Raw genomic sequence first — 25,589 nt, forward strand, 5'->3', positions numbered from 1 at the left:
TTTAGGGCTTGTAACAAGGGCTTGCTATAAGAGCTGTAGTGAAAGACCCATGCCCTGACATAATTGCATAATCCTAGAAAACTCTGCATTTGTTTTATCGTGTGTGGCTTGGCTGTGTTCAATATGACTTCGGCCCTTTCAGGGGTAACCCTTTTCCCCTCATGTGAGATTAGCTGGCCTATGTACAGCACTTCTTGTTGACAATATTGTAACTTCTCTTTGTCAACTTTATATCCTTTCTCAGCCAATACAGTCAATAGCTGTATAGAATAGTTTCTGCATGTTTCCTCTGTCATGCTACAAATTAAGGTGTCATCCACATATTGCAAGACAACACTCCCAAATGCAATATTGCTTAAGTCCATCTGCAGGACTCTGTTGAAAATCAAAGGAGACTCGCAGTACCCCTGAGGTAACCTTGTACTTTTCAGACGCAGTTGTCTGAACATGAATGATGTCAAATCGTGTGAGTCTTTGTGCAATGGGATTGAGAAAAATGTGTTTTTCAAGTCAATCACCGTGAAATACTTTGCCTCAACGGGTATATTACATAGGATTTTGGACGGTATGGGTCTAGAGGGAACCTGGCCCTACAATATCATTTATCGGCCTTAGATCTTGGATTAAACGCCAAGACCCTCCCTTTGATTTTTTGATAGGGTAAACTGCAGTGTTGCATGCCGACTCTGACATCACCAATATGCCCTGCTCCATAATAGCAGAAATTGTCTTGAAAATCCCTTCATCTGCTTCCCTAGATATGGGATACTGTTGTGCTTTTGGTAAAATTCCTCCTGGTTTCAGTTTAATCTTTACTTCTCCGACTCCTTTCAACAAGCCTACGTCATAATGGCCTGTAGTCCACACTGAGACAGGCACCTTTGCCATGTCGTCAGCAAAGTATTCCGGATGTTTTTGTGCTAGCATCATTCTCTGGGGCACTTATCTTTTGATCATTTTCACCCAATAAGTGAGATTAATCTCAACTGTAGTTTCATCTACACCTGTTTTCTCTTCGAACAGATCGTCATCAGTGAAGTCAGTCAATCTGTATCCTTCCTCAATGGCGATTACTGTGCACCATTGTCTGCCTTCGTCATCACAACCAACGATCAACACCATTTTTCCTCGCACTATGGCTGTGTGTATTGCCAAGGGAAACACTTGTCCCCTTTCCTCATGCATAGGTATTCTTGGCCTAAATAGGAACTCATCTGGGGTTTTCATTGGTTTGTCTGTAAGGCCTGGTAGCCATGACATTAATATGCACGCTCCAACACGAATATTTCTGGTTCCAATGGAAAAGCTCTCATTGCCATTTGTCCTGCGTATGCTCTGATCATTTTGCATACTTTCAAATAATGCATTCCTGGAGTGGAACATACTATGCCCTTCTCCATGAACTCGATTGTCATGTTTAACTTCGTCATTAGGTCTCGTCCCAATATATTTACTGGGGTTTGCCTTGAATACAGCAGTGGCACATTCATGTCACATTCTCCTATAGAAACTGGAAGTAAGTTCTTTTGTAAAAGGAACACAACTTGTTGCTCCTGTGATGCCCTGAGTATTTATAGCATTGCCGGACAAAGAAAACTTGCCTTCACGTGAGTGTTGCACCTGTGTCAACTAAGAATGAATATTCTTTATACTCTATACAGACCTCTACCTTTGGTTCCTCGTGAGGGTTTGGTGTCACTAATAGGATAGGATAGAACACATCAGGTTTCCCAGTGAGCTGTCCTAGTCCATATATAACTTTGTCCTATGTTGAGTGAATGGACTTCCTCCATCACCAGTGTTACTTCTTATTCCAGAATTCAGTACCTGTCCTGTACTTGTTGTTTGAAACAGTTGCATCGGTGACTGTTGAGGCTGTCCTTGTGGAACATTTGCAATATTCTGAGGTTGCAAGCTTTGCTGTGCTCCTGGCCCTTGCTGCTGCACCATGTGATGTTTTTGCAACTCCATTTCCACCCTGCTGTAAAAACACAGGTGGATTCGCCATCCCTACTCTTGTTCCTTGGTCGTTTTGCAGTGACCTAAGGATGGGTTGCACCTACAACCTGGACCTGGGGTTAACAAGAAATCAAAGTAAGCGAAAGGGTGCTCTCACGGAAAATAACTATTATCACATTAATCAATCAGTGGTTCGACTTCAATGATGCACACCAAGAAGGGAATAGACTATGTCAAGGATAATCTAAAACATACATATTTTATTAAACACATATCATCATGATTAAACTCACACAATAACACATATTAAGTGATAAAATTGGGTATAAATTAATAGATAAAAAGTTATTCAAAATGAAGTACATATCTGTGATAGTTTAAGTAACTGTGTTTGCCACTCTAGTGTAATAAATGGAATGTGGTACACCAATGTATTTGCATCCATCTGAACCCCACTGCAGTTGAGGTTGAGAACAATATAGTATGAGAATACTATTGTTCTAACAGAGGGATGGATATTATCCAAATCCCTTGATAAGTGCAAATTCTCACAACATTGAATCAGCATATAAAGTGACAAACCTTCAGATAAGTAGAATCATAGAATATTCTGTTACATCAGTAGATAGTATTGAAAAGACTTAAAATTAAAGAAAAGTCATAAAGTGCAGAATGTAATGAAACCAGCCATTTCAACACCTAATTGTCTACTACTAGTACCTTGTATATCAGGAATCTAATTTGCAAGGTATCAAATTGTAACTTAGTTTCGACGAAATAATATTGTCTATGTCGTGCCTCTATAAAACGAGAGGGACGAGCTGACAACCGTCTTCATTAGGACATGTATGAAACTGGTATATGTAAACACACAAATTAGCATAGATAAAACTAGATGGACATCTTAGTTCTCCCCCATGCAATGGATCTTCATCTGTGGTCATTTACAATCCAAACATGCATCCATTATATATTTCTTCACTTGAACAGACAAATGAAAAATATACAAAGAGAGAGAAAAAAACATGATTAAAAACCTTGACCCAACCTAGCAACCCCATGGTAGCAAAGAAATAAAAGTTCTAACAGAAACAACATGATTCCTAAAAACCAGTAAACACACAACGCTACAAATAGTCACCTCGTAGAGTCCCAAAAAATGGTTAGCAGGAATCAATCCGTCATCCATCCATTTGAGGGACAAACAGACACTAAAATAAGTCAATCTGTAGAGACATGATAATGGGGAAGGAGAAAAAAAATTTAATTAAATCTCACTAATAACCCCATCCAAGATTATCAAAACATCGTAACACAGAACCACTATAGAACCATATATGCCTCCTCTCCATACCTTCATTATTCACGTGAAGGGCCCATTACAGGACCAACTGGAATTTTCTGCCGGTCTCTGTAGCTGTTAATATACGGTGCACTCTAACTCTAGAGATCGTCACCTGTCGTGCATCAATAGTTCACGGACTGAAGAGGAAAAGGCAAAAAAAGGAAAATATAAATGCTAATGATAAAACAATGTCTGTCTCGATCAGTGTGCACAACACCCTAAAGATTTACCGTGGCCTAAACAAGTAATCTTGGCAAGAAATATGGCTAGCGGACCCAATCATATAACCTGATCAAAAAACCATTAGACCTTGTAGAAAAAAACGCCTAGAAATAAAGGTCCAGTAATATTCCCTAGCTTGAAATGCTACGTGGAATCTTCCGGGTTACATGCCAGTTTACCTAGGTGCTCAAGATCACGTGTGGGTCTTGCAGTTAAGCACTAGTGCAGGTGGAGGCTTAAGATCGCGTATGGATTTTGCAATTATACACTAGTGCAGGTGGAAGCTTGAGATCGCGTATGGGTCGACTGCATCACCTCCGAAAAAAAGTGCCATGTTAATTACCTGTATGAAGGGAGCCTCAACGTCATTGGTCCTCTGTATATACTGCCAAAGAGAGAACGATTCCAGGTCTACCGCCGCCATACAGTCAGCGACTGGGTAGAGGAAGAACGCGAGTAGCCGTAAGATATTTAAAGGTCGTAATGGAAACACGTGATGCAAATAATAGTCACGTGACCGGCTCAAGCCATAGATCCCTCAAGTTCCCTCAACGGATATAATCCTTCGTCTTTACTGGCTTTGCTTTTTGTTTCAGATGGGGCGGGTGGTGCAGAAGGTGTTTTACCCCCAGTGGCTCCTCCTCCTATTCCTCTTGGTACATCTTCCAAAGCTCTAAACTAGCTAGGTGTTTATCTAACTTTTTGCCAGTATATGTGGCGTGCAAATAGGTTGTCATGTGCTGCAGGATCATTTTAGATGGCGATCTGCCTTGGGGCCATGGCATAAACATTTTGTTTGCGGTTCCTTTAACCCATTCTGCACTGTACTTCTTCAGTTTAGGTGCATGTTTTGGCAACTGTTTGCACAAGTGTACTAATGGGGTAATGTCTTCCATACTTAAATCTGTTTATCCTCTCCTTATATATAACACTTTGTTATGTTTTATGTTTTACGTTTTACAAACAAGATCAATAATATGAGCGAGCCCCAATCGTTGCAAGCGCCAATCCCGTTTTTTCACAAGAAATATTACTTTTATTTTTTGAAATAAAAACCATCAATTCATGTCATACAACATTTTGTCTATTCAATAGCACAATTTTCATGCTATTTCCCCCAAAAATGTTCTTACCTCATGACTTCAGAAAAAAAAAACACAAGACAGACACGACAGACTAGAAAGACTCCGGCCGGCTACATAAATCTCTTGCCATCTGCTTCCTCAGATGCATTTCTGCCCCTATTATTATTCCGACATGGAATGTAAGCCCATTTCTTTCAGATCGCCTTTTTAATCGATTGTGGTTGTCTACGTTTTCCTATTAATTCAGGACTTTAAATGCAGGCTTCTTCTAGCGCTATATTAAAACCTAGGTCTCTGGGCGTATACTCCTCTCTCGTCGATCCTCCCATGTATCTCTATCTATTGCTCGGGTATCGTCCCGGTAACTCTCTCTGTTTTTTGGCCACCCTCGAGTCAATATTTCCCTTTATACATATTATACTCTTACTCTGTCGGTATTTTTGTCCCACCTCCCTCCGTTACCTTCCCTTACTTGTTCTAAGGCATGCAACGTTTTGCTAAAGTATTGCGTCTTTTTTCACTCACCGTTCGCATTTTTGTTCCTCTCCAACTGCTCGGGCTTGCCACCTTCATTACCGCCTCTCTGTGCCATTCGTCTGATTAGCTGCTCATAGAAGTGGGAAGGGGTTTATGGGGGAAAGGAAGGGTCCATTCAGACCTAACCTGCAGGGTGTTTACTTAGACTAACCACTATCTACGGGGAGCCTTTCGTTCTACTCAGCCGGATGGCAAAGGACTCGTGATATTGCCGAGGACCCAGAGTTACTTAAGTCAATGGCCAATGGGTCTCTTATCAAATTGATTCTAATTGATAACCATCAATCTCTGCTACCAAGTGTGCTTGATGGACCCCAGCTGGCCCATAGGACTGGGGTTTTCCAAACAGCACTTTAAGATGAGCAGCAGCTCCCTGGAGATGGATGGGGATGCAGATTCATACTCTTGCACCAAATCAATAATGACAACTCAATAGTTTGGCAAAGGGAGTCTGTTTAATGACAAGTAAAAAAAACGGGGAGTTTAATGAATATCAGCAATCGCTCGATCTTCCTTCTTGCTTCAACTCCAATTAATTGCAGAATAAACAGAACATTTATACCAAAAACTCATCATCACTGACGTGTAACTCTTAAAACTTAGCATGCAACTCGATTGGTTCTAGGAATGTAACTTTAATATAGGTATCATTACTGTATATGGTAACGGGGAAAGGGGATTGGATAAACACTGTCAGGTGGGGCATGTAAGCCCTTCCTTCAAAATGGCTACTGAAAAAGTCACTAAAAGTACGACGTCTCATTGGTTCTACTAACTGTAGGACCCTAGATTACACGGTCCACTATGATTGGATTGGCATCAACCCCACTCATACTTTTCCACTTGCGCTTAGCAGCGTGCAGAATAGCCGGCCAGGTGCAGGGAGTTCGTCTGCACCCCCAGCCTCTCTCCAATTATTGCTACAATCAATGCTACTCTTCTGTTTTGCATGAGGTCAGGACCAGAGTGCTCTGCAACAGGACAGACACGTTGGTGACAACATATATCTAAGTCCCACCCATCTTCCTGTCTGTGATATATCAATGTGTCTCTCTGGTTAACTGAGCCCTCTGTGACTATGGATTAAAGCACAGGCTTCCCTTGAAATACAGACTTCGTGTCCCTCCCAAATCACATCCTTCGTCACTCTGAAAGGGGTCTGCTCTGCAGTGACACCTGCGGTAACTGCTGGACCCAGACAAGCCATTCACTGGCTTTCATATGGGGAGGTGGCAACTAGCTTCAAGTTGACACATTGCATTCCAAAGGGGTGTTAGTCCTTCCTTCCTGTTGTCTCTTCCGGCAACCAAGCCTCTCCTCTAGGCTTGCTTCAATTATCTCATTAGTATACACTGCCACCAGCCAGAGTACAAAAGGAATGCAGATCCATGAGCCTTTGATACATATATTAGGCTTCCCATGCTGGAGCAAGGTGTACCTTCCCCCTCCTTGAGATGCTTTGATGTACCCGGGCTGTCACATTCTAGCTGAATATGACAGGTGATGACGGCGCCTGTAGGCTGTGCTTCATCGGAGTACATTTGACTATGCGTTTTGTGCTGGAAGCAGATGGACTGTGTGTGTAATGGCCTCACACAGTCCTCAGAGGTTGGTCTCCCATCATTCCTTTTCATTATTAAAAAATCAAAAAAGCCCAGGGGAGCACATTCTCCCCATGTGGATGGTCGAATTCCTCACATGCCCCCCAGCCTAAACATATTAACCACCACCCTACTGAGTGAGGGTCTGGTTCATCATCAAGGTGAAAGTACCGGTTGAGCCCATCTGCATTTCCATTCTGGGAGCCTGGCTTGTGCTGGATGTCTACATCTAATCCATGCAGGGATAGAGCCCACCGCAACAGCTTAGGGTTCTCTTGCATGACCATTAACCATCACAGAGGCTTGTGGCCCATCTGGATAGGAAAGTGAGACCTAAAGATGTAGGGTTTCAGCTTCATTATGGCCCCTATGACTGCATACGCCTCTTTTTCTTCAACAGCCCATTTCCTTTCACTTTTTGTCAACCGCCTGCTAATGTAGGTGACAGGTTGCTCTACCTCTATAGAGTTCAGCTGCGCTAACACTGCTCCAATTCCCAAATCACAGGCGTCTGTCTGGATAATAAATTCCTGACCATAGTTTGGCACTTTCAGAACTGGGGACCTGCACAATCCAACCTTTAAATCCTGAAAGGAGGTTTGACAGGCGGGGGTCTAAGTTGCCTTCTTTGTCATCATTTTGGATGTGACATCATTCGGGGCCATAGCAATGGTCCATACCCTCTGATGAACGACCAGTAGTACTCGTGAGACCTAAAAAGGCTCTCACCTGCGTCTGTGTGGTGGGGATGTCCCACTTCTTCACAGCCTGAACATTTGCTTTGAGAGGTTGTTTCTCACCTCCACCAACCAGGTGGCCTAGGTAAGACACAGTACCCTGCGCTATCTGACACTTCATGGCCTTGATAGTCAGGTCGCATTCTGCAGCGCCTCAAGCACTTGTTTCAGGTGGGATTCATGATCCTCCCAGGTGTGGCTGAACACAGCAATGTCCTCTAGATAGGCAACACTGAAGTTTTCCAGTCCAGACAAAACCTGGTTAACCAATCTCTGAAAAGTGGCAGGGCCATCCTTTAATCCGAAGAGTATCACAGTGAACTGATAATGTCCTTCCGGGGTTGAGAATGCCGACCTCTCTTTTGCTCCATTTGTCAAGCCGACCTGCCAATACCCCGCTGTGAGGTCAAAAGTACTCATGTACTTGGCAGTGCTGAGCTTGTCAATTAGCTCATGTGCCTGAGAAAGGGGGTGAGCATCTGTCTTTGAGACAGAATTCAGCCCCCTGTAGTCCACATAAAAGCGAACTTCAGCTGTCTCACTACTGGTCTTTTCAGTGACCAGTATCACTGGGCTAGCCCAGGCGCGGTGGATTGCTCTATCACTAATAAGGACACCATCATGGTAACTACTAACTCGATGATACTGTATAGTATGGTGAGCGGAGTGTTGCGGGGGCACCCCGCAGCCCCCACAGTCTTTTGTTTTGTTTTACTTACCTAAAATGCATGCCACCAAAGGTTTGACCTTTCGTTTTCTAACCTTTGGTGGTATGCATTTTTCTGACCTTTTCTTTTAGTCCTTTCACACAGTTCCTTTAGAGTACATAGTCCACCACATCTTGTGACAGGGATGAGGGTTTGCTTCCCATCCGTCCTTCACTAGACTGAGGGGACCTCGTACAGGGTGTCCAAAAAGAAGCTCAAAGGAGCTAAAACCTACTCTGTTCTGTGGCACCTCCCTGTAGGCGAACAGAAGGCATGGCAGAAGAATATCACATGTTCTTCTTAGGTGCTCTTGCAAGCCACCTATCGTGCCTTTCAGGGTCTTGTCGAACCGCTCAACAATCCCATCAGTTTGTGGATGGAAGGAGGTAGAGAACCGGTAGGTGACTCCACACTCTCCCCACATAGCCTTCATATATGCTGATATGAAGCTTAACCCCTGTCAGAAACAACTTCCTAGGTCAATCCAACACGGGAGAGTATCACAATCAGATCCTTCGCAATCAAGGGAGGTTTGATGCTCCTCAGAGGGACAGCCTCAGGGTATCTTCTGGCGTGGTACACCACCACCAAGATATATCAGTTCCCTGAGCTGGTTTGAGGCTCCAAAGGACCCACAATATCCATGCCTATTCTCTCGGGGAAGGCTGCCCAACTACGGGTAGTAGAATTAAGGAGGCCATTGTGGCACCACCTGACTTGCCAGAGGTCAGGCAGGACAAATGCCTTAACTTTTACTGCAGCCAGTAAAAGTGCACAGACAACCGGTCTTATGTCTTAATCATTCCCAAGTGACCCGCTAAAGGAATTTGGTGAGCTAAATCCAAAGGGAACTTTCTGTAGCATTCAGGAACCACCAAGATTCGGGTGTCCTCGCCCTCGGAATCCTTCGGCTCACTGTACAGGAGTCCATTCTCCCAGTACACTTTGAACAGTCCAGGGGCCTTGCCCTTAGCCTGCTCCTCCGCCTGTCTCTGCAGACCCGCTAGAGTGGGACACTCTTTCTGGGCTGTTAGAAGTCACTCTTTTCTGTGCCCCCAGCTAATGCAAATTCATCCAGCTTGGCCAGACCCTTCAGATCTGTGCCCACCTGGTCCTCCATCTAAGCTGCACCAGGTAACTCTGAACTCACTGAGTCCCCTGCCACCAAAGTAGGGTCCACCGTGGCTACTAGCCCCTCTCCCACAGGAGTAGGCGACTCAGTAGTCTGTGGAACAGGACTAGGGGCTACCCTGTGCACCATTCCCACCACAGAGGCCCTGTCTGGTTGAGCTAACATCCCTGCCCGAAGTGGGAGCCCCTTCAACATCGGATGAGGTGGTCGCTGTGCCTACTGACGCACCGACACAGACACAGGCAGTGGAGAGTCAGCAGCCACCCCTGAGCTGTCCATGTGCTGTATGCCCCCAACAACAGTCATCAGGTGGGAGGCATACCTACACAGCTAGCACTCTGTATGGTGGCTGCACGTGGCAACCATGAGGAGGCAGACCATCACAGGGAATACCACCCCGAGGAGGCAAGTGGTACCTTTGAGGTAGGAGGAACATAATGGGGCCATGCATGCTTTGTCCTCTGTGTTCAGTAGCTACCAGAGGCAGCTGGTGACAGAGAGGCAGTGGGCAAGGGAGCCTGCAGTGATGGTGGCCAGGGCTGAGATGGCGCTACGGCGAGCTCAGAGGTGGGCTGCCATCCTGGAGGAAACTTGCAGGTCGGCAGGGGAGGCGGAGCAACAGATGGTGGCCACCCTGCAAGCACTCCAGGCAACAATGGAGCCTTACCTGAGGGAGGAGGATTTTGCTTGCGACTCAGCACTGGTTGAAAAGTTGTCAGAGATTGGAGAGCCCGCTGCCTTTGTAAATAGTTATTTAGGATTAGGTTTCTTTTGTGACTTTTTTTTCCTTTCCTGTGCTTTTATCACATTGTATCCCTTTTATCATGTATATTGTTCAATTTCAATAGATCACTTCATTCCACGCTTCATGCAGTCTATTTGTCTACACATTTCCCAGTGCATCTGTTCATTATCAGTCATTTGCATTGTGGCCCAACTGTGTGTGTCATGTTGATGCTGTGATGTTTGCTGGTGGAGGGGTGCACAAGTGCCTGACATGTGGGGGTGTGGCCATCAGACAGCTTGAGGGTGCACTGGATGATTATCATATTCCATTCCTTGGCGGGCACACTGCTCGTTTGGCATCAGCGTGTTGGTGTGGAGGCTTTAGTTGTGTGTGTGTGATCGTGTACATAAGGGTATGGTTGTGGTGATGTGTGGATGTCTTATCATGGTTTTTGTAGTCTCACATTGTGGATGGATTGCTACCTGTTCATGTGTATTTCCATGTGTTACACAGGTTTTGATTGTGTGTAGTATCTGGTGTCATCTGTATTGCCTCTGCACATTTGCTACTGGAGATGGTGTTGCTTTTGCATTGTTTTCAGTTCAGGTCCACTGTAGTTCAGGTGCCCCCTTGGTACATCCTTGGGATTTTGTATGTGCCCACACTCTATTCACTGTAGTGTGTATTTGACATTGTGGGTGCTGCGGTGGGAAGTGGGCTCACTGTGGATGGATGGCCTGGTCACATCACTTGTGAATTTGACATTTCATTGCTGTGTCACTCCCATGTCACTGTCACCCGCCCACCCACACCTGCAGTCATGCACTGCCTGCTTTTTTTTTATAACTCTGTTTATTTCAGTTTAAAGAACAAAACATCTTAAACATAAACATAGGCATTCATCAGAAAAGAAAATTATGGCAGTATTGACAATGACGGTAAACAAAATCATAGGGGTGTCTTGAGTACACCTGACAGTCAGAAAATGGGTGATAGTTATGGCAATGTGATATGTCCCTGGATGAGGAGAGGGGCTCTAAGGGGGGGAAGGGGAGACGAGTGGGGCGGGGGTGGTGGGTGGCAAGGGGAGGGTAGGGGGTTTTTATCTCTCAGTACACGTCTAGCCATTTCCCCCATATCTTTTCGAATTTTTGGGGGCAGCCCCGCGCGTTGTAGATGCAGCGTTCCATAGATGCGTACCTGCTTAGTTCATTGATCCATAGGTTCAAGCATATAGAGTCTACTGAGCCCCAGGTTGCAGCAGCCAGCCGTTTCCCTGCTCCCAGTGCAATCACTAGGAACAAATTTTCATGTTTGGTGAGGTCGACCTCCTCCAGATTCCCAAGAGTATCATTTTGGGGTCCTTCGGAATTGGTGCTCCCAGTATGTTGGATACTATATTGATGCATTCCTCCCAGAAGGTTTGTAGCACCTCTCAGTCCCATATCATGTGAAAAAAGGTGTCCGTCTCCCGTTTGCATCAGAGACATGTCACATCTCCGGTCCCTCCCCATTTGGCGAGGGCTGTGCGAGGGTAGTAGGAGCGGTGGAGTATTCTGAGTTGTATCAGTCTGAGTTTGGCTTCGATACCTATCTCTCGAGGGAACATCAGTGCGTCCACCCAGTCTTTCGGTTCTAGGTCGCCTAGATCCCTTTCTCATCTCTCTTTCAGCTTAGTGAGTTCTTTAGTTTCGAAAGAGTTGAAAGCTTGGTAAAGCGTAGAGGTGACTTTGGATGGGATACGTTGCGAAAGAGTGTTGGTCTTTATGGGGGTGTAGGGGGTATGGTGGATATGTCTGGAAATTGGGTGTGTATGGCGTGAGCCAGCTGTGCGTGTCGGAACTGGTCCATCGGTGTCAGATCAAATCTGTCGTGGAGAGTATCGAATTCTAGTATGCATCCCTCTTAGATCACGTGTGCCAGTGTGGTTATCCCTCGCTTTTCCCAGTTTTCGAAACATCCCATTCTCTGTATTTCTGGGAGGTGTGCGTTGTACCATATGGGTTGGGCTAGTGTTGGTTTTGCTCCCCAGCCAATATGTTCATGCGCTTCCCTCCAAGCATGGCAGATATGGAGTGACATTCTTGGTATTTTCGAGGTTCGGTTACTGGTGGCGTATAGGGCTTGAAGGGGTGATATGGGGTGCATAGCTCTGGTTTCAATGCAGATATGTGGTAATGTGGCATGGGCATGTAGCCATTCATTCAACACCCCTGTCTGTGTGGCTAGATAGTACGTGCGTATACATGGTATTCCAATGCCTCCCTCCCATGCAGAGCGTTGGAGGCTAGTAAGAGCGATTCTGGGTTGTTTGCCACCCCAGAGCAGTGTACGTAGGCTCCTGTCTATGCATGCAAAGGTTTTGTAGGGGATGAGGAGTGGAGCATTTTGTAGGACATATAGGAGTATGGGGAGTGTCATCATTTTAAACAGAGCTCCCTTGCCCATTAGTGATAGGGGGAGCGATTGCCAGTGGGAGACACCTTTGGTAAATCTGTCTAGTACAGGCTGCAGGTTACATTGGAGGTATCTGTCTAGGGTCGGGCGGATGCGTATGACTAGGTATGTGAATTGTCTGATGCAGACGTGGTAAGGGCAAGTCTCGGGGATCGCAGTGCCACTACCCTGGATCGGAAAGTAGATGGTTTTTTGCTCGTTCACTTTCGGGCCAGCAGAATTTTGGTATTCCTTGGGGGTGTGGGACACATTCGGGCATGAGGTGAGAGGGTTGCTGAGGTATATGAGTAGATCGTCTGCGTAGAGCGAGAGCCGATCTTCTTCTCCTCCTGGCCAGATGAATCCGGACCATTTTTTGTCTGATCTGAGTTTAATTGCTAGTGGCTCGATAGAAGAATAGGAGGGGAGAGAAGGGGCAGCCCTGCCTTGTCTTGTGGCCCATTGGAAACAGTCTAGAAGTCTTGCCATTTACCCTTACAGTTGCCTCTGGGGATGCATATAGGAGTCTAACCCAGGAGATGAGGTCTTGCCCAAAATTAATCTGGGCCATGATGTCCCACAAGGCCTCCCACCCGACTGAGTCAAATGCTTTCTCAAAATCGACCGCCAGGAGGGCCAGTGGGCACGTTATCTCCGGGGCCCTGTGAAGGGCAAGTTGGACTCTACGTAGGTTCATGCGAGTAGACTTATTGGGCATGAATCCGCATTGATCTGGATGAACAAGGGACTTGATTACCTTGAGGAGTCTATTTGCCAGTACCTTGGCAAGGACTTTGGCTTCCCCATTGATCAGCAAGATGGGGCGGTAGAAGGCACATTCTTCTGGAGGCTTCCCGGCCCTGGGTATGACCACTATGCATGCTCTTCTGAGGTCTAAGGGGAGTGTGCCTTGTTCTTTACTTCAAAGAAACATCCGGTGCATGTGTCCAGGTAGCGCGGTGCCAAGGTCTTTCCAGGTCTCCACTGGGAAACCATTGGGGCCCGGGGTCTTTCCGGTTGAAGCTGTGCAAGCACCTCTTGCACTTCATTTACAGTGATATCGGCATCTAAGAGGTCTGCGTGTTGTGCTGAGAGTCTCGGGATCTCGATTCGGTCAAGAAATTTAGAGGGAACGGATATGGGGTTCCCTACGGATGGGGCGTACAGTTTTTCGTAAAAGGTGGCGAATGCTTCCGCTATGTCGGAGTCTGCGGTTAGTAGTTCCCCCTCAGGCAATTGGATAGTCCGCTGTGCCCTTTTGTTTGTTCGCGTCTTTCCAGCCAGGCTAGTGTTTTATTTGCTTTGTCCCCTTTCTCGTAGATTTGGCTTCGAACAAGCCGATGAGCCGTTTATGCATTATCCAGGGCTATGTTCCTAAGGGCTTCTTGAGCCATTATCAGGGCCTCCTTTGTGGTTTGGGTGCCTTGCGCGAGGAATTGTTCCTCACATTCAGATACTTGTTTTTCGGCGTCCACGATCTTTTGAGTGTGTCGTTTGTGATGGGCTGATACTGCATAGATGTCTTCTCCACGGAGGGCTGTTTTATACGCTTCCCATATCAAGATTGGGAATTCTAGTGAACCTTGATTTATTTTGAAGTATACTGTGGTCTTTTTCTCTAGTTTTTTGGTAATTTCGGGACACCTCAGGTGGTAAGTGTTCAGGCGCCAGGTGTTGTCTGGGCGGTGGCGAGCATTCTTCATGGTTATAAGGAGCGGGGAGTGGTCAGAGATTCCTCTTGCCCGAAACTCAGCAGATACAAGCCTGTGGCACATGTTGCGGGGGATGAAGGTATAGTCAATTCTCAAGAATGTTTTCTGTGTGCTGGAGTAGAACGAGAATCCGGCATCAGTGTCATGTAGTGATCGGCAAGTGTCAGACATTCCCAGTGTCTCGGCAAAAGTGTATAGAGCGGTCGGGGCGTGCCGGGTTCCGGCTCTTCTGTGAGATCTATCAGTGGTGACCTCCATCACTTCGTTGAAGTCCGCCTTCTAGGGCCCACAGGTCTGCCTCTTCTTCTAAAAGTATGTTCTGCAGTTCGCCAAGGAGATCCTTCGTGAGTGTGGTGGGAGTGTATGCCGCAATTAGGTCCCATTGTTCTCCCCAGATGTCGGCGAGTAGCACTACAAATCGGCCACGGGGGTCGGTCGGCACTTTCTTGACCTGCAGGGGCACCCGTTTGTGGATGAGTATCATCGTGCTCCTAGCACCTTTGGTGAACCCCGCTTGGTATGTATGCGGGTAATTGGACCTTCTGAAGAAGCTGTTGCCAGATCCAATCAAGTGGGTTTCCGTGAGGAGGGCTATATCCGGCGAGTATCGATTGAGGTATTGGAGCACCAGCCAACGTTTCATGCAGGAGCCAAGGCCGTTGATGTTCCAGGTCAATAGGGACAGTTTATCAGTGCTTGTCCTGGATGCGTGGGTCTCGTTTTGAGGCATTAAATAGGATCTTTTGTCTTGGTAATCTCTTGGTCCGAGTATTATGATTTCTCGGTCTTTGTTTGGTGTCTCCCGTACCTGGGTTTATCGTTGCCATAGGGTACGCTGTGTAGGCCTGGAGTAGCTGATTGTATCTCTTGCAGGGGGTTGTCTGAAGGTTGTCCTGTTGCTGTATGACTGGAGACTGGGTGTTGTGGGCGTCTCGGACCCAACAGGTGGAGTGCTGTGTTTCCTGTGTCGGAAGGGCTGCATGTCCTGCCATCTTGTTCTGCAGTTCTGGGTGCCAACACCCATAGAACTTCCCCTCCCTGTACTTCCCCCCAACTGGAAGCACCTGTCACCCAAACATTGAACTTAAACTAAAAAACGTCTTCGGAAATCGTTGGTGTTACGAAGTGATCGCTTCATCTGTTCGTAAGACTTACTGTCTTTCCTTGGCAGCCTCAGGGTCCTTGTCTGCCGGAGTCGTGAGCTGTGTTTCACTGTCCGTATCTCTACCGTATGTCCTCATCCTTTCTCTGCGCCTTTCTCGCCTTCCCGTGGGGGCCTAGGCAAGTTTTGATCCGGCGTGTCGGGTTGCAGCGGTGAGTGTGGTGAGTGATCCGCCCTGGTTTTTTGGATAGGGTCCCTCTTGGGGAGTGTTGCTGACCTGGTTCATTCAGGATTTGGGTCTCCAGCCAATCCCAGGCTTCTTTTGGTGAGTAGAACAGATGGGTGATGCCATTATGGTGTACCTTCAGGAGTGCTGGGAAGAAGAATGTGTATTTTATAGATAGTAATCGGGGAAAAAGACAACTCGGTGGCCATTGTAGGTGATTGGTCTGGTTGCTCGGGCCATCTGAAAGATGGCATCTCTGTCACGAAAGTTCATCAGTTTTGCAATAGTTGTTCACGGTGGTGCTCCCGGTATTGGGCGTCCATACGGGACTCTGTGGGTGCGCTCGATGGAGAAGAATTTTGAGAATGCCTTCGGGGTGAACACATCGGCCAGCCAGTTTTCCAGGAAGAGTTTGGCACTGGGCCCTTCCTCCTTTTCCGGAATCCCGAGGATCCGGATGTTGTGTTTGCGTCTGGCTCGTCCCTCGCTGTCCTCGGCCCAGTTTTCCAGTTGGGAGACCTTTTGGGTGATGGTGGCCAGGTGTTTTTCCATCTGTTTCACTGTGTCTTCCGTGTTGGAGATCCTCCCCTCTGTCTCTCCCACTCTCGCAGATACTTTATGGAGGTCTTGGTGTAGGAATGAGAGCTCTGTTGACAGGCCACCTTTTTTCCCCTCTAGTGAAGATCTCGGCTCTCTAATGGCCTTCATGACATCCATCAGTGAGATGGTAGGGTCTTCCATCACCGTTTCGTCACTCTCTGGGGCCTGGGCGGGGGGGTCCCTGCGTGGCGCCCAGTGTGTATAGGTCCATTTTGCTTTGGAGAGTTTGCCGCTTGACCTGGTCCTTGCCCATGTTTTTGGGTGTTGGATCGGGGGACAGGGTGCTCCGTTCCTTCGTTCTGTGGGCCTTTTTTTATGCAAGGGTTGTATTTGGGGTTTGTATCAAGTGTAGACCTGAACCGATCAGATTGTGAGGGCTGTTTGAGTTATTGCCTCTCTGGGGCAGGAGTCCGTGCAGCCCATTTACCGTGTGTATGGTCGCAGCTGCTGGGGGTAGTCCAGTGTGCTTAAGGCCTCTGGGGGGGGCCCTTTAGGGTGTTGCTGGTATCTGCGCAGTGTTGTCCACAGGATATTGAGCTGTCGGCCTTTTCTGCCCTTTCCCAGAGTCTGGGTTGAGGGGCGGCGGGATGGTGGGCTCCCCCAGTTTGTTTGCATTAGAGGAATAGGGTTCTTATAGGGGGTTCCTTTCCTCTTCTCTGGCCTGGTGGAGATGTGCCCAGATCGCTTCCAGTGTTGCGGGGCCTTGAGGTGCTGTCTATTCTGAGGCATGGGTTCCTTGTGGGCTTAGCACACTGCCTGCCGTTCTGTAATTGCCCTTGAAGCGGGGGTCGGCACGTGTCCAGTGGTGCTTGGAGTATGTGGGTCCTTACCGGTGCATTCCCAGGTGTTGCCCGTTGATCCCTTGTGCATGCAGTCTAGGGCCATGCCAGGGCACTGCTTGGTGCTGGAGCCTGTGAGTGGTGGGTGGGCTGTGTGCCCTTGCTTGGTCACGGTGTATCTGGGTGGGCCTGTTCAGGCGGTGCAGTCCTGTGGCCCCAGGTTCCCAGGGGAGTATGGATTCGAAGATACGGGGGGAGGCCCGTTCTATGGGGAGCGCCTCACCTCCAGAGCAGTGTGGTTGATCCCAGCCTCTGGGTCCCTGGCAGGTGGCGGCCCTGCAGCGTCTGTTGTTTGGGTGGTATTGGGGGCAATCCGCTGGCCGCCCCCAGTCGTGGTGGGGTCCTCCTGGGGAGAGCCTCCCTCACCCAGGCTGCGCCCCACTCTCCGGTCGACACTCCTGCAGGGGGCAGATGGGAGAGGTAAGCCTCTCGCCGCGTGTGTCTGCAGTATCTCGTGTCGTGGCAGGGCCGGGTCCGCCTCTCCTGCGGTGTATTCCGGGTGCTGCAGGAGCCCCATGGGTGGTGTGCGGCCTCAGATCACCTTCAGGGGGCCTGAGGGGCTGGTGCAATGCGTATGTTCGGCAACCGTCTGGCTGCAAGATGGCGGCTCTCGGGTAGCGAGGGGCCCACGGCCCGTTTGTTGCTGTAACCGCTCCGATTTTTGTCGGATTTCCAGCGGTCAGCTTCTAGGGGTGTTCCACTGCACAGTGATGCCCTTGGTTGGTGGCCTCCGACTCCAGGGGGGGCAGGATTTTGTACGGATATTGGCAGCTGCCGGGAACTGGTGCACTTAGCTCCTCATCGGCGGCTTGCGCATGCGCAGTCCCCCACTGCCTGCTCTCATGTCATGCACCACCTCTGCCACTGGAATGCAAATGAGTCCCATGATTGTTGTTTGTGTGGCGCCACACATTTCCTGTTTGAGTCACACACTCTGACTGGCTTCCCATCACCCATACACAGGCCTGTCACGTTTTCATCCCTGACAAGGACTCTGCCACTCCTACCACCAAGGCTACTTTTGCACTGGCTGCAATGCACCAAGTCATTCTTTGTGAATATGCCCATTCTATGGTTCTGTGGACTCCTGTCCTCCACAGGAATTCACTTGCTGTGCTTTGAGGCCATTGTAATGCCACATGGGCACCATGCACATGCCACTTTGCATTGTATTCATATGTCACATGTACTTGAGGTGGCCACAGTGTAGGTGTGCAACAGTGTGTTGTCCAGTTGAGGTGCTGCTGATTCTGGTCTACCAGGGAGTGACAGGAAATGCTCCAGTCCTGGATTCAACAACAATGCTACCAATTGATTGTGTTGGTGGATGACATGTGGCATGGTCTTTGTGCTTTTCCATAGTGTGTTTTCTGCACAATTAAAGAGTAATAGTGCTTTTAATTACTCCTCGAAATACAGGCGCGTTATAAATGCCTTACCATATCATATCATATCAATGTTAATATATTGTCCATTGCGTTAGGATGTTAGGTTGGGTCCGTACATACCTACAGAACACATCTGATAACGTCAATAGTTAGTCAGTCCTGCAGAAGACAGTGATGGGAGCACCATACCATCACTACCTGTTGTAAACATATGTCGACAAAATATGGATACCGATGTGTAAAAGCAAACAACTAAGGCACATTTAGGATAATAGTTTATGCACGATCATCAAGAATGCATGATTATTAATACTGAACTGTTAAAAACAGACATCTATACTGTGTTTCGTACATTAAAGGTCATATTGAGAACTAATGATAAGCCCGTGCCTACCTTTTAAAGGCGTCCATCCGTTGCACACATGCTTTGTAGTAACAAGTAATGTGCAAGTAGGCGGGAACTCGCGCTTTGTTTGTTCACATTAGCACGAGGCTCATCTTACTCCACCTTGCTTAGGCCTTTCCTTTACTTGTCATAGATTGGCCTGCCTTCAGCCAGTACTAAAATAAGGGAGGCATTTGCATTTGAGTACGAAGTGCACATGGCGTGGTATCATCTCATCCCTGCGAACACAATCACTGCGAATCCGAAAACATTGAATGGTTTGCAAGCACTTTATGCGAAAATGTAAATGGGGGGGGTCTGGGTTGGAGTAAACATTTAAATGGGGGAATGTGGGGAGGGTGCAAGGGGTCCCGGCCAGCATTTATTTTAACATAAAGTATTTGCAAAAAATGAGAGATTTTGGGATTCACAGTCATTTCGGCAGTATTTTCACGTAAATTTCACGTATTTTCATGGTGTAAGTTAACCGAGGCAATCTGGATTTGCTTGCACTTATTGCACGTCATAGTGCAAGCCACGAATATTGCATGGAGGGTAATGCAGTGTAGATTAACAAGGGGGGTCCTGGGAGTCCCTCTGCCAGACATTAGTCCTGGTTTCGAGAGACTTACCCAGAGTCTTTAGCTCACTATCTTTCACAAAGAAGAAATATCCCAAACATATCAGTCTTTGTCCTGCCCTGGGGCAGTCCAGCACCGAAATGCTAGGCAATTCTCCTCTGAACAAGAGTACCAACAGAAACCCCAGACACGTGTTTCGGTCTGGTTGGACCTCATCAGTAGGGTGGATCTGTGCCTCTCTAAGAATAGTGAGCAAGGGGTCCACGTCTGGATTCCCCTAGTAACTTAGGGTGAGACCCAAAGTTACTTAAATATGCAGATTAACAAGGGGGGTCCTGGGAGTCCCTCTGCCAGACATTAGTCCTGGTTTCGAGAGACTTACCCAGAGTCTTTAGCTCACTATCTTTCACAAAGAAGAAATATCCCAAACATATCAGTCTTTGTCCTGCCCTGGGGCAGTCCAGCACCGAAATGCTAGGCAATTCTCCTCTGAACAAGAGTACCAACAGAAACCCCAGACACGTGTTTCGGTCTGGTTGGACCTCATCAGTAGGGTGGATCTGTGCCTCTCTAAGAATAGTGGGCAAGGGGTCCACGTCTGGATTCCCCTAGTAACTTAGGGTGAGACCCAAAGTTACTTAAATATGCAGATTAACAAGGGGGGTCCTGGGAGTCCCTCTGCCAGACATTAGTCCTGGTTTCGAGAGACTTACCCAGAGTCTTTAGCTCACTATCTTTCACAAAGAAGAAATATCCCAAACATATCAGTCTTTGTCCTGCCCTGGGGCAGTCCAGCACCGAAATGCTAGGCAATTCTCCTCTGAACAAGAGTACCAACAGAAACCCCAGACACGTGTTTCGGTCTGGTTGGACCTCATCAGTAGGGTGGATCTGTGCCTCTCTAAGAATAGTGAGCAAGGGGTCCACGTCTGGATTCCCCTAGTAACTTAGGGTGAGACCCAAAGTTACTTAAATATGCAGATTAACAAGGGGGGTCCTGGGAGTCCCTCTGCCAGACATTAGTCCTGGTTTCGAGAGACTTACCCAGAGTCTTTAGCTCACTATCTTTCACAAAGAAGAAATATCCCAAACATATCAGTCTTTGTCCTGCCCTGGGGCAGTCCAGCACCGAAATGCTAGGCAATTCTCCTCTGAACAAGAGTACCAACAGAAACCCCAGACACGTGTTTCGGTCTGGTTGGACCTCATCAGTAGGGTGGATCTGTGCCTCTCTAAGAATAGTGAGCAAGGGGTCCACGTCTGGATTCCCCTAGTAACTTAGGGTGAGACCCAAAGTTACTTAAATATGCAGATTAACAAGGGGGGTCCTGGGAGTCCCTCTGCCAGACATTAGTCCTGGTTTCGAGAGACTTACCCAGAGTCTTTAGCTCACTATCTTTCACAAAGAAGAAATATCCCAAACATATCAGTCTTTGTCCTGCCCTGGGGCAGTCCAGCACCGAAATGCTAGGCAATTCTCCTCTGAACAAGAGTACCAACAGAAACCCCAGACACGTGTTTCGGTCTGGTTGGACCTCATCAGTAGGGTGGATCTGTGCCTCTCTAAGAATAGTGAGCAAGGGGTCCACGTCTGGATTCCCCTAGTAACTTAGGGTGAGACCCAAAGTTACTTAAATATGCAGATTAACAAGGGGGGTCCTGGGAGTCCCTCTGCCAGACATTAGTCCTGGTTTCGAGAGACTTACCCAGAGTCTTTAGCTCACTATCTTTCACAAAGAAGAAATATCCCAAACATATCAGTCTTTGTCCTGCCCTGGGGCAGTCCAGCACCGAAATGCTAGGCAATTCTCCTCTGAACAAGAGTACCAACAGAAACCCCAGACACGTGTTTCGGTCTGGTTGGACCTCATCAGTAGGGTGGATCTGTGCCTCTCTAAGAATAGTGAGCAAGGGGTCCACGTCTGGATTCCCCTAGTAACTTAGGGTGAGACCCAAAGTTACTTAAATATGCAGATTAACAAGGGTGTTCTGACTTGAGTGTCGTGTAGACCGATGAGACCTCCGTCCCCAAGTGACGCACAGGGGAACTAAATAGAAACCCGCTGTACGACCCTTGAGGCCACAGGTGAGAGATGTCTTCTCGGATCCACGGAGCCTCTTGGAACACCGATGCTGCTGTCAAGGGGGGAATGAGGTTAAGTACCAGGCAAGCACAATACAATGAAGAAGACAAGTAACTAAAGTGTCTTACCTATCTGGTGTAATGGAGACCCAGGTGACCTAGTATGGAGGTTCGAGGCTCATTAGATGCGGCGATCCTTGGAGTGGTAGAACCGCAGGTTCAGCGTGGATGAAGAGTAGCCACCTGTGGGAGTTAGGGCTTGACTTGAATCCCCAGTGGGGAAGAAGGCGTAGAAGATCAGCAAGGTACCAAGGGATGATCCATAGACAAGTCGAGGTGTAGTCCAAAAATCCAGCAACGGGTAAACAGTTCCAAGCAAAAGTACCAAGGGGTGTCCGAGGGAGTCCGAGATAGAGTTCCGTGATCAGGGTAACAAGGAGCAAGTTGTAACGCCAAACAGTGTCCGAAGCCAGCTGAGAAGCAATGAGCGTTCTGTCTCTCAGACCTTTATACTGATCGCCCCTGGGTCATGTGACTTCTCTGGATCATGTGACGTCCACCAAGATCACATGGGGAACGCCGCAGTGTATCACGTGACTGGCGGGAAGACGTAAGGCCGCCCTTACTGCTATACGTTCTCCAAGGCAGTTGCCAATGCAGAAAGGGTTGCAATCGAGCCCGTACACTGGTACGGAGCTTTCGGTTCTGTGGGTTCACCAAATCACTTGAGCCTCGAAGCTTGGGAGGAGATGTTGGGGGAATGTGGGCAGTGTTCTGATGTGTCGTGGCCTGGTGAGCAGAGGATCGCCTAACATAGCCCCCCCCCAACGGCCCACGACCCCGTGGGCAGGACGGATGATCCCTATGGAAGCGGGCTACCAACCGCGGGGCGTTCACATCAGATGCGGAAACCCACGAACGCTCCTCCGGGCCGTAACCCGTCCAATCCACCAGATACTGGAGCCTACCTCTAAACCACCTGGAACCCAAAATGGCCGACACCTCAAAAACATCAGGAGAGGTCAAGGACACCGGCGCAACAGGTGTACGAAGACGGACCGAGTCAGGACAGGGTTTGAGGAGGGAGACATGAAACACAGGATGGATACGCCAAGAGCTGGGGAGAACTAGACGGAAAGCCACCGGATTAACAACCTGCGAGATCACATACGGCCCGACAAAGCGAGGCAGCAATTTCCGGCAACCCACCAGGCGAAGATGTCGGGAAGACAACCAGACCCTAGAACCCACCACCAGGGGGGGAGCAGCACGACGCTTGCCATCCACACGGGCCTTCATAGAGGCCTTTGCTTCAGTGAGATGAACCACTGTACTCGCATGAATGGCAGAAAGATCCCTAAGACACGTCGTGGCCGCAGGATTCAAAGAACCAGAGGCATCAGGAACCGGCAAGACCTTGGGATGTTGACCATGGAGGGCGTAAAAAGGAGAATAACCAGTAGCTGAATGAGCCGCGTAGTTATACGCGAACTCCGCAAGCCGCAAAACGGCCAACCAAGAGGACTGATGTTGCAATATGAGGCAACGAAGGTATTGTTCCATCGATTGATTCGTCCTTTCGGTCTGACCATCGGTCTCCGGATGATAGGCCGAAGAATACCTCGTATCGATGCCCAATAGTTTCGTCAAGGCCCTCCAAAACCGAGAGGTGAACTGTGTACCTCGATCGGAAACTATGACCGAAGGGAGGCCGAATAGCATAAACACATGTTCAAAAAACAAGTCCGCCAAGACAGGGGCCGAAGGGATACCCCTACAAGGAACAAAACGGGCCATTTTAGTGAATGTGTCCACCACTACCCAGACGGTGTCAAAGCCTTTTGACTTGGGGAGATCGGTAACGAAATCCATTGTTAACGTATGCCAGGGCCTGGGAGGTACCGGAAGTGGAAGCAACAATCCAACCGGTCGACCCCTTTGATGTTTGGCCTGAGCACATACCGCACAAGACCTGACATAACACTCCACATCGCGCTTCATAGAAGGCCACCAACACCAACGCTTGAGTAGATCTAAAGTGCGCTCTTGTCCGGGATGGGCATTGAAGGGAGCGTCATGAGACCACTCAAGAGCTAGGTTACGTGTATCAGGTGTAGGAAGAAACAGGCGTTCATGTACGAAGGGTAAACCATCAGAATATACAGGATCCCATTCTCGCAACTGGTCAGAATGAACGCTAGTCCAGGACCGGACCGAATCCAATAGTGACAATGAGGGTGTACAGAGACAAATCACATGGCTCTTACCGAGAACAGTGTCGGGGAATGTAGGCAACTGGACCCCTCCCGGAGAACGTGACAAGGCATCCGCCTTCCCATGTGAAGTGCCAGGACGGTGCATGATATGGAAATCAAAGGCGGAAAAGAAAAGATGCCATCGGACCTGTCTGCTATTGATGCATTTCAAAGAAGCCAGATCCTGCAAGTTCCGATGATCGGAGTATACCGTGATGGGATGCCTAGCCCCCAGAAGATGATGACGCCAGACACGGAAAGCATCCATGACAGCCAAGAGTTCCTTCTCCGTAACGGTATAATGAGACTCAGTACTGGAAAACTTACGGGAATGATATGCAACTGGATGTAATTTGCCTGTATTTGGACATGTTTGTGATAATACCGCACCGAGGGCAAAGGAAGAGGCATCCGCCTCTACTATGAACGGAAGATCAGGATTTGGATGTTGGAGTACCGGTGCGGTAGTAAAGGCGGTTTTCAAAGCCTCAAAAGCCTCCTGCTGTTCTCTCTGCCATTGATAAGATACCTGAGGACTAGTCAGGGCCGTAAGCGGGGCTACAATTGTGGAGAAGGAAGAAATGAAACGTCTGTAAAAGTTGGCGAATCCTAAAAAAGCCTGCAAGGATTTGAGTGTTCGAGGTACTGGCCAATCTAATACTGCTTTGACCTTAGATTCATTCATGGACAGCGCCCCAGGGGTGATGTGAAAACCCAAAAACTCAACAGTTGTCTTATGGAACTGACATTTCTCAGGTTTGGCAAACAAGGAGTGTTCTCTCAAACGGGTCAATATTTCTCGGACATGGTTCACGTGTTCGTCAAGATCACGAGAAAAGATTAAGATATCGTCCAAGTACACAACCATATATACATCCAGTATATCCCTGAATATGTCGTTCATGAATCGTTGGAAAGTGGCCGGGGCGTTACATAGGCCAAAGGGCATGACCAGATATTCGTACAGGCCATACCGAGTGCAGAAGGCGGTCTTCCACTCGTCTCCCTCGCGGACGCGTACCAAGTTGTATGCGCCGCGTAGGTCGAGCTTAGTGAAAATGGAAGCGTGTGTTAAATGGTCTAGAAGTGGAGTGATTAACGGGATGGGATACCTATCCTTTTTCGTGATAGCGTTAAGACGCCGATAATCTACACAAGGGCGTAAATCCCCCTCCTTCTTGGGTACAAAGAAGATAGGACTTGCCGCGGGTGAAGTGGAGGGGCGGATGTGTCCTAATCGTAGGGCGTTCTGTACATAGTCTTTCAGCGCCAGTTCCTCCGAAGGAGACAAAGAATAGATCCTGCCCGAAGGAATATTGGAATCGGGAAGCAGTTCGATTGGGCAGTCATATGGTCTGTGTGGAGGGAGTACCTCAGACGAGCCCCGGTCGAACACTGTCTCGAATTCTCTGTATTCTGGCGGAATCCCAGATACCAACCCCCCAACAGTATGTGTATGCACAAGCTCTGGATCGTCGACAGTCAGTGTGAGTTGGGCTAAGGCCCCCAAGGCCCGAGAAGGTGTGTCAGGGGCTTGATGGACCGGAAGACAATAGTTCTGACAGATATCAGACTCAAAGACTACAGTACCTGACTGCCAATTGATCAATGGATTATGTTCATGTAACCATGGAATCCCTAGTATGATGCCGAATTGGGGTGTGGTGATCAAATCAAAACTCAGGGTTTCGGTGTGTACTTCTTGTATGGTTAACAGGAGGGGTGCGGTTTGATGTCTGACAGGACCAGAAACCAGTGCAGAGCCGTCTACGGCTTGGACATGTTCCGGTCGTGTTTTCACCACTAAAGGTAGGTTGAGGGAATGGGCCAAATCAATATCTATGTAATTACCAGTGGCACCTGAATCGATAATGATATTGACTGCATGAAGAAGGCCTGTAGAGGGACATAGGGTAGCCTTTACAGAAAT

Source organism: Ambystoma mexicanum, chromosome 1p (assembly GCF_040938575.1).
Source record: "Ambystoma mexicanum isolate Mex_15411 chromosome 1p, UKY_AmexF1_1, whole genome shotgun sequence".
Taxonomy (NCBI): Eukaryota; Metazoa; Chordata; class Amphibia; order Caudata; family Ambystomatidae; genus Ambystoma; species Ambystoma mexicanum.